This window comes from Chelmon rostratus, chromosome 2 (assembly GCF_017976325.1).
Source record: "Chelmon rostratus isolate fCheRos1 chromosome 2, fCheRos1.pri, whole genome shotgun sequence".
NCBI classification, from domain to species: Eukaryota; Metazoa; Chordata; class Actinopteri; order Chaetodontiformes; family Chaetodontidae; genus Chelmon; species Chelmon rostratus.
The window spans coordinates 2,428,775-2,442,946 of NC_055659.1; positions in this window are offsets into that span (position 1 = coordinate 2,428,775).

Below are 14,172 nucleotides of genomic sequence, written 5' to 3' on the forward strand. Positions count from 1 at the left end.
TGTAGTTCGTGACTGTTATTTTTCACAAAATGGATGAATATTTTTCCGACTCTGAGGTGGTGGACGATGACTTTGTTTACGATGGACGTCCTCACCGTTTTGAGCAAGAGTACACGGACGAGGAGCTCGTTGAAAGGAGGACGCGGAGGCAGAGAGAGGAACAGCTGGCCAAACAACAAGAAGGACGGCCCTCCAAAAAAAATGTGTCTTAGTCCACTGAAGCATTAATCTAATTCTAACCCATCACTGTCTCAACATCAGTGCTGGTGCTCCTTGTTGACTGGTTGTTTTGGTTCAATGTTTGGAGGCTTTGTCATGTCAACATGTCAGCCAGAGCAACAGTGAGGCTCACTGATGTGTTTTAATGGAGCTCTATGACTCAGAGGAAGAAGCTCGATCAGACTTTGATCACAGTCTGAAAAATACTGAATATTAACAGCCTCATATCCTGTAAAATCTTGCTCCATTCTTAATTTAAATACAGTTCAGGTTTGTGAAATAAAATGACAATAAACATACAATAACCCCTTGTGTACTTATCACTAGTAGAATACACATAAAGAAGTCAGATTGTTGCTATTGCTGCTGGCCTACGTTCAGATATTGTTGATGTTTAACGTAAAATGAAATAATTCATTATATCCAGTATGATGGAGACGTGTGATTCTCAGTTTACACATCAAACTGCTGATATGTAATTTGAGTCCTGCTGTCACAGTTTTACTTGTTGTCAGTGGTTTAAACAGAAGACTAAATGGACAAAGAAGAACAGCTGTAGTTAAACTTGACCCATAACGACAGCTGAAACACAAAATATGAAGATTAAACATTCAATGAAAACACCAACAACAAGCCTAATGTGGAATGTTTGACTTGGCTGAAGACGTGGAAAATCACAGGTGTAGTCTCCACTGTCAGCCACCGTCGTATTTCTGATGATGATGGAGGCGTTGCCGTGCTTTAGTTCATCGTTAAAATGTGAGACGCGACCTTTGAACTGCTCATCCTGACCTGCTCGCCCGTTATTGTAATGAAGTCCTGCATCATACAGGAAGATGTTCTTCTGACCATCTTTCCTCCAGTCAAAGAGCTCTTGTTCAATGTTCTGCTTGGTGCTGGGGGAACAGAGTAAAACGACATCGCTCCCTTCTGTCACGAACACGACATCTGACCCTGAAAGATGAAGCACATCAGAATCCTTAATTTTAATAGAAGAAAATCAGGTTAAAGCAGAATATCAGGTAACACATTTACACTGAAATTCCTCTGAAACACCACTTTCAGCTTCAGTTAGTTGACAGGTTATTTATGGATATTTTCATGCTGCCATCATTTAATTATATTTTATCTTACGTGTATATAGAATACCTGATGAGTCACATGACACAGCCCACTTTGTTTGGATCAGTTTTTGACAACTCACATTTAGACTGAAGGATCAATATGTTGTGTGTTTGAATCTTACAAATTATTCAACATAATAATAAATCACTGCAGAAATGAGGAAATTTTCTGTTGCTGCTTCTGCTGGTGAAGAATGAAATAGAGACTTCTGCCGGCCGACAAGTTTTTATTTCCTTTGCAAAGAAAAGGTCAATCAACATGAGCGGCCAGGATGAAGAAAGACCCCGAGCATGGGGAAAAATGGACATTTTATACTTGTGGGGAAACCCACCCCTGGGGTGTGTTTGCTGCAGAGTCAGCCCCTTACCCAGAGGTGTGTATTCGTACCTTTGTCTCTTGCAGGTATCGGTACCGACCCCCTGAGGTGCGTGTTAAAACCGTCTAGACATTACAGTTTTAAATACAATAGGATTTTGATATTGCCGAAGGAGCAAAAGGGAAGTAGGAAGTCTCAAGTGATTTGAGTATTGATGAAGAGACAGAAGGGAAGTCGTGTATCTCATGTAGTTGAGATGCAAAGGACCTTAAAAGGGTTTAACAACTTGGTGAGACTGTGAGAGGTTGTGTGTCTCACAGAAAAATTTAAATTGCCATTACAGTATTCAGATCATAGTTTTTCTCCACTGCTTTGATGCATTGTTAGAAACAAAAGCCCAGTTTAGAGAACAGGTGACACAAACTATTTGCAAATCAGCAAACAAACATGCTCCAAACGGTGTTTTCAAAACTCTTCATACAACCAACAAAATCACAGCATCTAAAAATGAAATCATTTGCATTTTATTCAGTTTTCAATGTCAAAATTTAGCAGAGGGAAAACAAAGTGCACAGACAGTAGGTCGGGCTTCACTGTGCAGTAATCCTTCAGTTTCATGGCTGAACAGGTGCACCAAACACCAGCCTCACCGAAAACCTCACAGAGCCCCTTCCCATCATTAAATCCTGTCAGTCTATCCACCAAAGCTGAACACGGATTGTACGAGCAGACAGACGGTAGCATGTTAATGTGAGCTGGATGGGCAAATCTAAAACAACGCCCCACCACAGCGGGTGATGAAAAAACGACATAATGAGCCGACATATCTGTGGGACGCTGCACTGAAAACATCAAGGCACCAACCATCAGTCATTATATAAAAAGACTGATCACAGTGCAGGGAAATGCAAATGTTCTCCAGGCTGGTGCAGAAGACAAGTTCAATTCTGCTTTGTTTGTGAAGCGTGGACTGAATACATGGCGCCACCTGGTGCACCTGCTGGTAACAACAACCAGTGTTGGTGAAAAGTTAAAATGACATATTCCAGTTATATATAATATATTATATATTCTACTCTGGACAACTGTCGTCCCTTCAAACACCAGCTGACCAACCTGGAGAGTTCCTTTACATCTGACTTCATACTGGCTAAGAATATTCACAGATTCAAAACTTTATGCTCACAGTGAACAACAGACAACACTGAGATCACTGAGAACACTGAGAACACAGACAACACTGAGAACACTGAGAACAGAAGCCTCTCAGCTGACATCTCAGTCTGTACAAGCCAGCAAGAGGCACAAACCAGGTTCTCTTTGTGATGGTTGTGTGGAGAGAACCAGCAGTTTACTAAGAGTTAAGAAAAGGTTTTTGAGGATTTGATCTGTAGACTCTATTCTTTGTCATACATGAGAGTAAACTGAATATCTTAAGGTTTTGTATTGTTGGTTTGATAAAACAAGCACACTAATGTCATCACGTTGGGCTCTGAAGTATTGTGGATGCCTTTTTAAAAAAAAAAATACTATTTCATATACTAAACGATGAATAAAAATAACAATTGGCAGATTCATCGATAATGAAACTAATCACTGCATCTGAAGTCTGAACACTTTGCACAAAAGCATTAAATCAATGTAGTAAAACTATAAGACAGAGTACTGAGCATCAGTCTGTGCAGGAGTAAAGTATGTGTGTATGTGTAATACACGTTTGCATATCGATACTTGTAAACGGACATGAAGTCGTCAGTTTTTAGTCATTATTCAATCAGAAATAGAGCAAAGAAACACAGACTGTGTCGCACCAGCAGTGACCGGGAAGCTGACATGACGCACGGCTGCGGCTGTTTGCAGTGTCCGTATCGTTTCCATCCAAGTTTTATTTTATCTTATTTTTTACAAAATGTTCATCAATTCAGGATAAACGATCGGAAAGACGGACACTCATCACTCATCAGTGGCAGCTGGTGGTGAAATGTGGTGGGTGCATGGCAAGTGCATTCAATCTGTCCTGCCCCATCGTACTTCAGAGAAACGCTTTAATCCTCTGGAGCGGACTGAAACACCTCTCTGACTCTGAGTTGTGATGGCTATTTGTGTTCATGTCAGAGTCTCAGAAAAGGTGCTCTGAAGGTTTTTCTCCGTCAGCATCCTCAAAAGTGACAAAGCCGACTTTAACCCCGCAAACTCCGCGTTACTGAACAGTTCACCGACTGATAAGAACAAATAATCCACCTCATTCATGCCAACACCCGCCAGAGCTCAACTTTTTCTCCCTCCCTCCCATCTCTGGCTCAGACAGCAGCTCTGCGTTAACTCACCTGTCATCGGTCAAAAGTCAGCGGCCTGCGGGCTGAATGAAGTTAGTCCAAATGATCAGTGAATCATTGATGATCATGATCATACACATGACCTGAGCCAGGAGGACTGCAGGTGGACTAATTTTATAAGATTATTCTGTGCTGGTCGTCTTTATCCAAACTTTAGAAGCTAATTAGCTAAAGATAACTCAACTTCCTGTTATGAGTGTGAATTCGTCATTAGTGAGCTAACGTTAGCTTACGAAGTGGACATTAACTTTCTTACCGTCTTCATATGCAGTTATTGTTCCGGACAGAATCAGGACACAGAGATGAAGAACCAGAAGCTCCTGATGTGTGAACTTTTTCCTCGACATGTCCTGAAGTAACGATGACGGACTCTGTTAGCTCCCGATGCTAAGCTGCTGTTAGCTGACGACGAGACGACATCTCACGGTGATTAACGCTAACTCAGATATTTAAACGTCCCAAATAACCTGGTAGCGGATATCTGTTAAACACCCGCACAAGGCGATATAATCGTGAGCTTAAAGAAGTGAGTATTTAACGCTAATAACCAGGAGTGGACTGTCCATCTGACAAACCGAGCACTATTCTCAATTGTGAGATCAAAAACGTCTAAAGTCAATCCCGGTGGACCGGTGTCTCGTGGGGAACTGTCAACAGGTATTTTATTTTGGCCGACCAGTTGTGTGGCTGACTGGCCATTCGGCACAGCCCATCGACACATCCCATTGGTTAACTTTCAGTCAGGACCTGTCAATCACCCAGGTGCTGGATGGGTGAGGCAGACAGAGGGTACGTCCCATTTCTTTCTCTCGTTTAGGTGTGACTAATGTCCTGGCTTCTGTCCATACTTTTCTTGTCCATTTTTTTTTTAATAATTAACATTTACAGTCCAGCACAGCACTGTTTCCGCCAGGGGATCTGAAAACAGAGCACAGAGTCAAAACAAAGTTTCACAAACCAAAGTGTAGGAGCCAAAGTGAGTATTAGATTGTATTAGATTTATTTTTTGTTTTGGTTGCGCACATTCTTGTGATTCTGGTCGTTTCCGGTGATGGTGAGGGGTGTGGCTTTCATTCATATATTCACCTGTTCACTGACATGGTCATTGTTGACCGTCAAGACTCATTTTGTTTATCATCATTGGTTGAAATAAATACAAAGTTGGAAAGTGTATCTGGATCTCAATGTGTATTTTTCGTATGCTCCGTGTCACAGGTCAGAGCCCCTCAGCCTCTCAGCGGCCTTTTGTAGCAGCTATATAAAGAGAAAGTAGAAGATACCCAGGGTGCTGGATAATGATAATAATCATCAGTCTTTGTAGTTCTTGTCCAAAACAGAGTCAGTTTTCCGAGCTTTCTTGCTCTGCAGGCCATTGATAGTCGTGCAATAAAGCTTCAGCTCCTGTAGAAAATGATCAAAGCTGAGTTTGGAGTCAGTCCATTTCTTCTTGTGAATGAGAAATTTTCCTAGAAGGAGAAGTAGTTGTACAGAAAAGATGAAGTCTCTTTCCCTCTCATTTATTATTCGAAACAGATAAAAATGTCTTTTTCTTTTATGTGGATTGCTTGTTCAGTTTTCCTGTTGATGTAATTTTGAACATCTCTCCAAAATATTCTAGTGTACACACAGCGATAAAACACATGGCAAACTGTTTCTTCCTCAGCTCCACAGAAAACACAAGAATACAAAATATCAATCTTAAATCTCTGTGAGCTTTTCTTCACTGGATATATTTTATGCATTATCTTATAGGAGACCTCCTTAACTTTATTGTTCAAGCAGAATTTATCCCCAACTTGACAAATTTTCCTCCAGTCAGTATCCCCATACAGTGAGGTCCAGAAGAATGTTGCTGAGGGCTCAGTTACAGTCAGCATGAGGCTCCTGATAAATTTGTTCCAACATTTATTCTCAGTAATGTCATTAACAGTGAGAAACAGACCCCCGCTCAGTGGATCTGCCATGGAGGCCTCAGTGGTTGGTCCTCTGATCAGCTGCAGCACACTCCTCGGTATGGCATCAAAGACCACCGCATATTCCTTTGGGGTAATCGGAAACTTGAATTTATTGGAAATTCACCGTACCTCAGTAACTGTCCCTCAGAATTCACAAGCTGTTTGACTAATACAATACCATTCTCAACCCAATATTTACAGTACAATGATTTATCTTCATATTGAATATTCTTGTTATTCCAGATGTAGGACGTAGTTGGCGAGAAGTTATGCTTGTATACCTTTTCCCAGGCCAGCAGTGCTTGTTTGTGACAATTTGCCAGTTTAACAGGCAATTTATCAATTTTATAATCATATTTTAACAGGAGTTTTAGACCCCCAACTGAGTTAAAGATATGTTCAGGGAAAGTGTTCCATATATTGTCTTTTTCTTGGATGAAATTAGTTTTACTTTGAAAGTATGAAAGTGTGCACCTCACCTCAACACCGCCATCCCTTCTTATGTTACATAGAATATCTTTCCTCAAATAATGAGATACGTTCTTCCAGAGAAAACTGAATAAAGGTTTTTCTGATTTTTTGTATATTGCAGCAGGCATTGCAGTGATAAGGACACATATACAGCTCGAGATATCCCCTCTGCTTTAGAGAGTAAACTCTACCATTCAGTGAGAGATCTCTCATCAGCCACATATTGAACTTCTTCGTTATTTGCTCCACTACAGGGTCAAAGTTTAAGTTACTGCCAAGTTTTTCATTTTTATCAATGACAACATCTAAGTATGTAACTGTATTCTTCACAGGGATACCCTTCACTTCAGACTGATCACATTCCTTTAGTGGTAATAACATGGATTTGTTCAGATTCATATTTAAACCTGACACAACAGAGAACTCCTCAGTGCAGTTAACAGCTTTGATCACCTCTGACCTATTAGAAAAAAAAACTGTGGTATCATCGGCCAGTTGGACTAATTTAAATTCTCTCTGAGGCTGTTATAGCTTGAAATGAACCCTTTTTGATCTGCACAATTTGAGTAACAAGGAGGAACAAAAAAGGACTCAAGGGGCATCCTTGGCTTATTCCCCTGCAGATATCAAATCTAGGAGTCGTCCTGTGGGCCGACTGAACAGAGCTGTTACAACCACGATACAGCGTTTCAACGGCCTTCATAAAATAACTTCCAAAAACAAAACATGAACATAAATTAGTGACTTATTGTGTCAAATGCTTTGCAAAAATCAACAAATAAAACTATCATCAAACATATATTCATTGTAATCAATCATATCTAATACTAATCTTACATTATTACATATATTTCTTCGTCGATAATCTCATCCAGTCCAGACTTTAACCTTTTTCTTTTTAATACCATGGCAAATATCTTTGCATCATTATTCAATAGGTTAATTGGTCTCCAATTCTCAATACTCAGTTTATCTTTTTTTGGTTTAGTGATCAGTTTAATCAGTCCTTGACGAAGCGTTGGTTCTGTTCTGTTTTTATATGGCTTCTTCAAAAACAGCAACTTAAAACGGGGCCAATAACTCACTAAAGTCTTTATAAAGCTCACACATTAGCCCGTCATTACCAGGAGATTAGTTATCTTTTAGGGAGCCGATGCATGTTTGTACCTCTGTTAAGTTCACCCTCAGGTCGCACATAGTCCTGAAGCCGTCATCAATATTTTTAATGTCTTGAAGAAATAAATCAACGTCACGTTCATTTTCAATATCAGCTGCATATAATTCCTGGTAGAAATCAGCTACATACTGGGAAATATATTTTTCATCTTCACATACCTGGTTATTAATTTGATTAGAGTTGTATCTCATTGCTGCCATGTTGACCTTAATTGTGACGGCCCGATGATCTGTCAGAACTGTAGGTTCTATTAGCACGGACTCAACCGGATCCTCTATGTCTGAGGAGATCAGCCAGAAATCTAGACGAGATTGTTGAGATCTGTCCTCATTACTCCAAGTTAATATTTTTTGGTTTGGATTTCTGAGCCTCCAGAAATCAATAAGACCCATCCTGCTGCATATATTCCCCAGTTCATTCGTTACTCTGTCCTTAGGAGGCCATCTGTCCAGACTTTCATCCATCACTGTATCACAGTCTCCTCCCCATAATACTCTGGCTACAACTGGTTAATTTTGTTTTCTATTGTTGAAAAAATAACTGCATTATTTAGTTTACTGTTGGAGGCTTATATGTTCATAAGAATAAACTGAGAACGGTCGACACCTACAAGAAGGATTATCCATCTACCATTAGTATCAGAGAAGTGATGGATAATGTTCCCTTTAAATTTCCCCTGTAATATAGCGACCCCTGCTGACCTGTTGCTACCAAAAGAAAACCACATATCACCCCCCCACTGACTCCTCCAAAATGCCACATCTGTTTCTGAAGAATGAGTTTCTTGGATAAAGTAAAAATCTGCACATTTATTCTGAAAATATAAAAATAAACACTTTCTCTTTAAATGATGTCTAATACCCCTGGCATTAACAGAGAGGACACTGATGACAAAATAACTAAGAATGAAAAAGCAAAACCACTTTAAATCCTCTCTCAGGATTTGAGGAGAACTGTTGCTCTTGACGAGCAGTGGTGTGATGATGATGTAGGAAGGACTCCGCTGATACAAGCTTGAGTTGAAGAGACCTTTATTAACAAGCAGCATCAGATCAGATGGCGGCCATCCGAGAGAGCTTCAGGGTCAGATCAGAAGACTCTGCCCTGAACAAGCAGACAACACAATGTGTAGCATGACGGTTTGTCTTACTCCACCCATATCTTTCTTCTCTCTCTCTAAGAGTGCTCAACACTTTAAACATCAGTTTACCCCTGATCATGCTTAATCTGACATATATTTGATTGATCTGATCATATACCTCACTATCTCATATCTCTCAGAGAGAAGAAACTAGACAATAAACGTTGCAAAAAAAACAAAGTTGTGGGTAGTCTCAATAAAATAGTCTCAAAGATCAGGATGCACTACCTGCCAACGGCTGTAGTATTATTGAGGAGAGAAAAAAGAGACGAATACTAAAGAAGAAGACATGTTACATGTCCTTGGCTGTGACTCTGATACCATCGATGGAGGCGTGCGCTCCTCTGAAGCCGGCTTTCTTCCCCTCTTTCCTCGCCTTCTCTACCTGCGGCCACAGCTGATTCCTGGATTCCCTGGTTTCTTGTGTCAGGTCCTCCATGATCTTTATTCTTCTTTCTTTGAGGAACTCTGCTGTTCTGGCATCCCTCCAGATCAGTTCATCTTCCTCATCAATGAGGCTGTCTGTTACCTTGATTTGGTCGTCCATGCAGTTACAGGCATAAGCAGGCATCGTGTTTAGGAAGTTTTTGTCCACATCCATCACAATGTCTTAAGTCACTCAGGTAACTCAGCCCGACGCTGAAATGTTTGTGGCACACCTGGAGGAGGAGTCCGTCTGTTGTTTGGTGCTTATTCCAAAGTCACGTTCTGAGGAAGTTCATTTAGTTCTTTTTTTGCCCCTTGAGAGCTGGGAGGTAAGTTTTCAGAGAAGCACTGATGAAGCACTTTTATTAATGCACATGAGAATTAATGGCTTCATTCTTGGCTGGACGCCTCTTCCAGGTGAACAGGTGGTCATTGTCTGACCTGAACTTTATCAGCCTCGCTGTGTCTTCTGTCCTGTTCAACGAGACAGACTTCAGAGCTGTCAGTGAAGAGGAACCTACAAACCATGAAACACATTATTTCACTCAGATAACACGCAGAACAAGCGAGGAGAGGCCGATGAAACTAAAAACAATTAAAAAACCTACCTCTCTGAAACTTAACTCCCAGCTCTCAAGGGGCAGAAAAAAAGACTAAATGAACTTGCTCAGAACGCCAGCCTTCCTCAGAAGGCTGGTGTCCTTCAACATCTGCAAAAAGCTGCTGCAGATTTTCTACCAGTCGAGCAGTGGTATCGAGCAGCAGTAGTGTGCTGGGGGAGCAGCTTAAAGAAAAAAGAAAAAGGACGCAGCACACCTGGACAAACTAGTGAGGAAGGCAGGCTCCGTCGTTGGCACAGAGCTGGACAGTCTAACATCTGTGGCAGAGCGACGGTCACTGAACAAGCTCCTGTCCATAATAGACAATCCTGATCATCCACTGCACAGCGCCATCTCCAGGCAGAGGAGCAGCTTCAGTGACAGACTGCTGTCATTGTCCTGCTCTACTGACAGAATGAAAAAATCATTCCTCCCCCACGCTGTACAGCTATTCAACACCTCACGGGGAGGGCGACAAAAACAATAATCAACATAACAACTCCGAACCCAATACACACTTACACCACACACCATGGACACACGCACTTTATCACACACACATCAAAATGCTGGACTTAAAAACACACACATCTACATGCTGGACCCAAGTGTGGATAAAACCGACTATTGCACACTGTTATTTTGCACAACAGCACAACTATGCACATATTTAACTGCTCAAATGTCTATCCCGTATTACAGATGTTTATCCTGTATAGCCAGATGTTAAGACGTTTATCCTGGATAGCCTAGTTCTTTATTTGTACTTCACTATTTTCTCTTATATTGTTATTTTGTATTGTATTTTTACCTCCTACTTGAAAGTTGTTCTTACAAGTGAGTTGATCTCTACTGTAAGTTGTTCATTACTTGAAAGTAGTTCTTGTTCTTTTTTGCATGCCCTTGTGTGTCCACCTTTTGAGCTGCTGGAACTGCAAATTTCTCCTTGGAGATGAATAAAGTATCTATCTGTCTGTCTGTCTGTCTCTCATAGGGCCTCTTTCTGTAGCACACATAGTAAAAATACGCTCTCTCTGGTAATTGTACTTCAAAAGTCAAACACACAGTAACTTACTCTCCTCCGTCTCCGTCCTTCGGAATCTTGCCAGTCTTACATTTTACGAACATCTGCGATCTTCCGTCCGTTTGTGTCGCTGTATCATCCTCAGCAGATAAACTTTGCTCACTGATTGACTGGAATCGTCTGAACTTCTCTCCCTCGTCCTTCTCTTCATATTTTCAAATCCTCTCGTGTCCTCATTTTCAAATTCGGAACTCGACTCCCGCTCTGACGTCATCTGTAAATTCTTCTTCTCTCCGTTTACTGGCGGCTCGTGAATCACTTTACCGCCACCTGCTGTCCAACAGTGTGTAACAGCAATCTACTGCTGCCTCCAGCTCTTTGATTTTCAGTGTAACCCAGTTACAGATCAGTGGGCAGATTGTTCCACTGTGCTTAAAATGTGCAGAATCCAGATGTGTACATGGAGGGACTTCTAATAAAAGCCTTATCCATTGATTTGGAGCCTTTTCGAGTTTGTTTCTAAGGTGTTGTGATAGTCAGCTGCACCAGGAGATGGCGGCATAATCAAAATGACTTTTGCTGGAGCTCCAGCAGGTGTGAGAGGAGTTGTGCTGTGGAGACAGGAAGCGTCTCTGGCTGCAAACTTAATTCTTTGTAATCTTGGTTTTCACACCATAAAAACCTGTTTAAAATGCAATCTCAATAATTTACACTGTCTCTCCAGCTTCAACTTTATAACCTGGAGACCTTACTAATTTTATTTTAGAACCAAAATAATTTTGCAGGCTTCCCCTCATGTTGGGATAATCTACTTGCCATCTACTTACAATTCTAATGAACGTGACAAGACAGTGGACAGCAGACAATGCTTTGAATATGGATGCTGCTGCAAAGAAGCTACAAACTGTAAAACTTCACACACATTGAACCTGCAACACAGATTTTTACAATCAGCACAGTTTCAAGGTGGAGATTAGAGTCACTGATTCAGTATCTGAGGACATGTGAAACATGGTCACAATCTGCCTTCTGTTCCTGAGTTAATCTGCTGAATAACAGACAGAGTTTCTGCACATTATGATGTCACAGTGAAGCTGACCTTTGACCTGATGGATATAAAATGTCATCACCTCATCATTTTATCCAAGCAAGACATTTGTGTGAAATTTTGTCATAATTAGCGTGAGAACGCTTCAGTTTGTGTCCGTGCGCCTTTAACCCTGCAGCCACCAGGGTCCCCCGGTGACTCAAAAGCCTTAATGCAGACATGATGATGTGTAAAATGCATAAAAACACAAAATGACATCCACAGATACAAACAGCTCATTTAATATAAACACATCAAAAGGCAACGATTGCTATAACAAAGCAAGCCAACATTCATTAACACCTGAACCTGTAGCTGTGTTTAAGCTCTGTCTAAAATATAGTATCCACTGGTTGTCTTTACCAGCATTGAAAAGATGAAGAATCAGCACTGTTTGGCATTACTTCACTGTGTTACAAAAACTTGTTTGAAACATGTTGCTGCATCAGATTCAGAATAAGCAGATATTTATAAAAATCAATGAAGCTGATGAGGTTGAACATTAAAGATATTGTCTTTGTGCTGTTTTCAGTAGAAAGTAGGTCCAAAGTGATTTGCATACTACTGCATTCTGTTTTTTACATTTGTGTCCCAATGTTTTAGGATTGGAGACTGGATGTATATACAAAAGAGATTTTAATGGAAGCCTGAGAACCAGGTTTCTGCTGGTCTGAGAGGTCACCTGATTATTCAGGGCATCTCTGCTTTTTGAGTCTCTGAGCTTTTGGAAGTAAACATTTGGATTTGATCCAATCAACATGATCTCTTAATCACCTCCCTTTTTAAGTTTTGTTATCTCATTCTTTATCACATAGTTTACCTGTTTTGTTCAGTTGTAGCTTCATCTGATTCATTAAAAGGCTAAAACGTTCTTAACAACAGACCAGAGGACAGTTCAGGTTTGAGTTTTCATGGACAACAGTGAGAGATTGAAAACAAATGAGAAACATAAAGAGACGATGAAACAGGATGACAGAGCAAGTTAAAATACAAAAAACAGTGGCACTTCAACCATACAGAAGCCCTGCAATCAAAATGATCTCTGTGCTAAATCTTTGTGGATACTCTGTGAAAGTGGTGTTAACTTGGCGGTCAATTCTTCATCTTGAGTGTATATCTTTATCTCTGGAAGAGAAGTTTTTCCTTTTTCAAACCTCAAGAGACGAGACCCTGCAGAAAACAAGACAAAAGTTTACAATACATAAAGTCAGCTTTTATATGATACAGAAATTAATTTGGTGGTCCAACGAAAAAGATTTTCATGTTTGTATCATCTTTCCACAGTAAGAGTGAAAAGTCGGTCTGAATGGTTTTAGGCGACTCATGAATTCATCTTGTTTTACAGATGAGTCTCGATGGTCAACGTTACACTGAGGTCGAAACACGTCTTGAACCTGTGACATCACTGTTACACATTTAACAACATGTGACAGCTTCAGCTTCCACCACGACTGACCCTGAACAGAACTAGAATCAGACAAACATAAATCATGTTCTGCTCTTTGTGAAGATTTCGTAAGGGGCTGAGTTTAGTCTCCGAGGTGATGTTTAAAGTCAGAACACTACAGCGACGTCTTCAAGTGTTTTCTCATTTAAAGAACGATGCCAAAACACAGCTGCCAGTCTGGCTCTACAAAACCAGTTTCAGAGATCAGCAAACATTACTTCACTGATAAACTGGCTTCAGAGGTATGTGGTCACATTTTCTATTTGCTGTTTGTTGCTAATGACGTGTATCAGCAGACAGACAGAATGTGTCCACTGAGAAAAGGGGAAACAGGAAGTGACTGATACTCACAGCTCTGTTTAAAGGCAATAATTTGACATTTTGGGGAAGAAAAACGTTGAACTATTGATTTAATGGTCAGCTGTAATGTTTTTACAACTTGCTATGTTTATGTTTAAACAATCAGAATGAGAACCAGAGGATTTATTAATCAATTAACTCACAGTGGATTTTTTTTATGAATATAACATAATACATCTTATATCTGAGAAGATGAGACATTCTTGACATGAGATGGTTACAAAGTGCCTGTTCTGTAGATGCACATCATGGATATGTGGATACAGTCCACTGTACAAACTTACCTTTATAACACAGTGTTTTTCTGCGTTTTGCAGCTAGAAGCCAAAGTTGAACTCCAACAACAGCTAAAATTCCAAGAAAGAAACCAGCGACCAATCCTATGACAAGCAGTCTGCTGTGTTTGTCCTGAGACAGTTTCTCTGAAACACATCACAAAACACTGGTGTGACATTCTGAGTGTGACTGAACATCATGTACAGAACACTG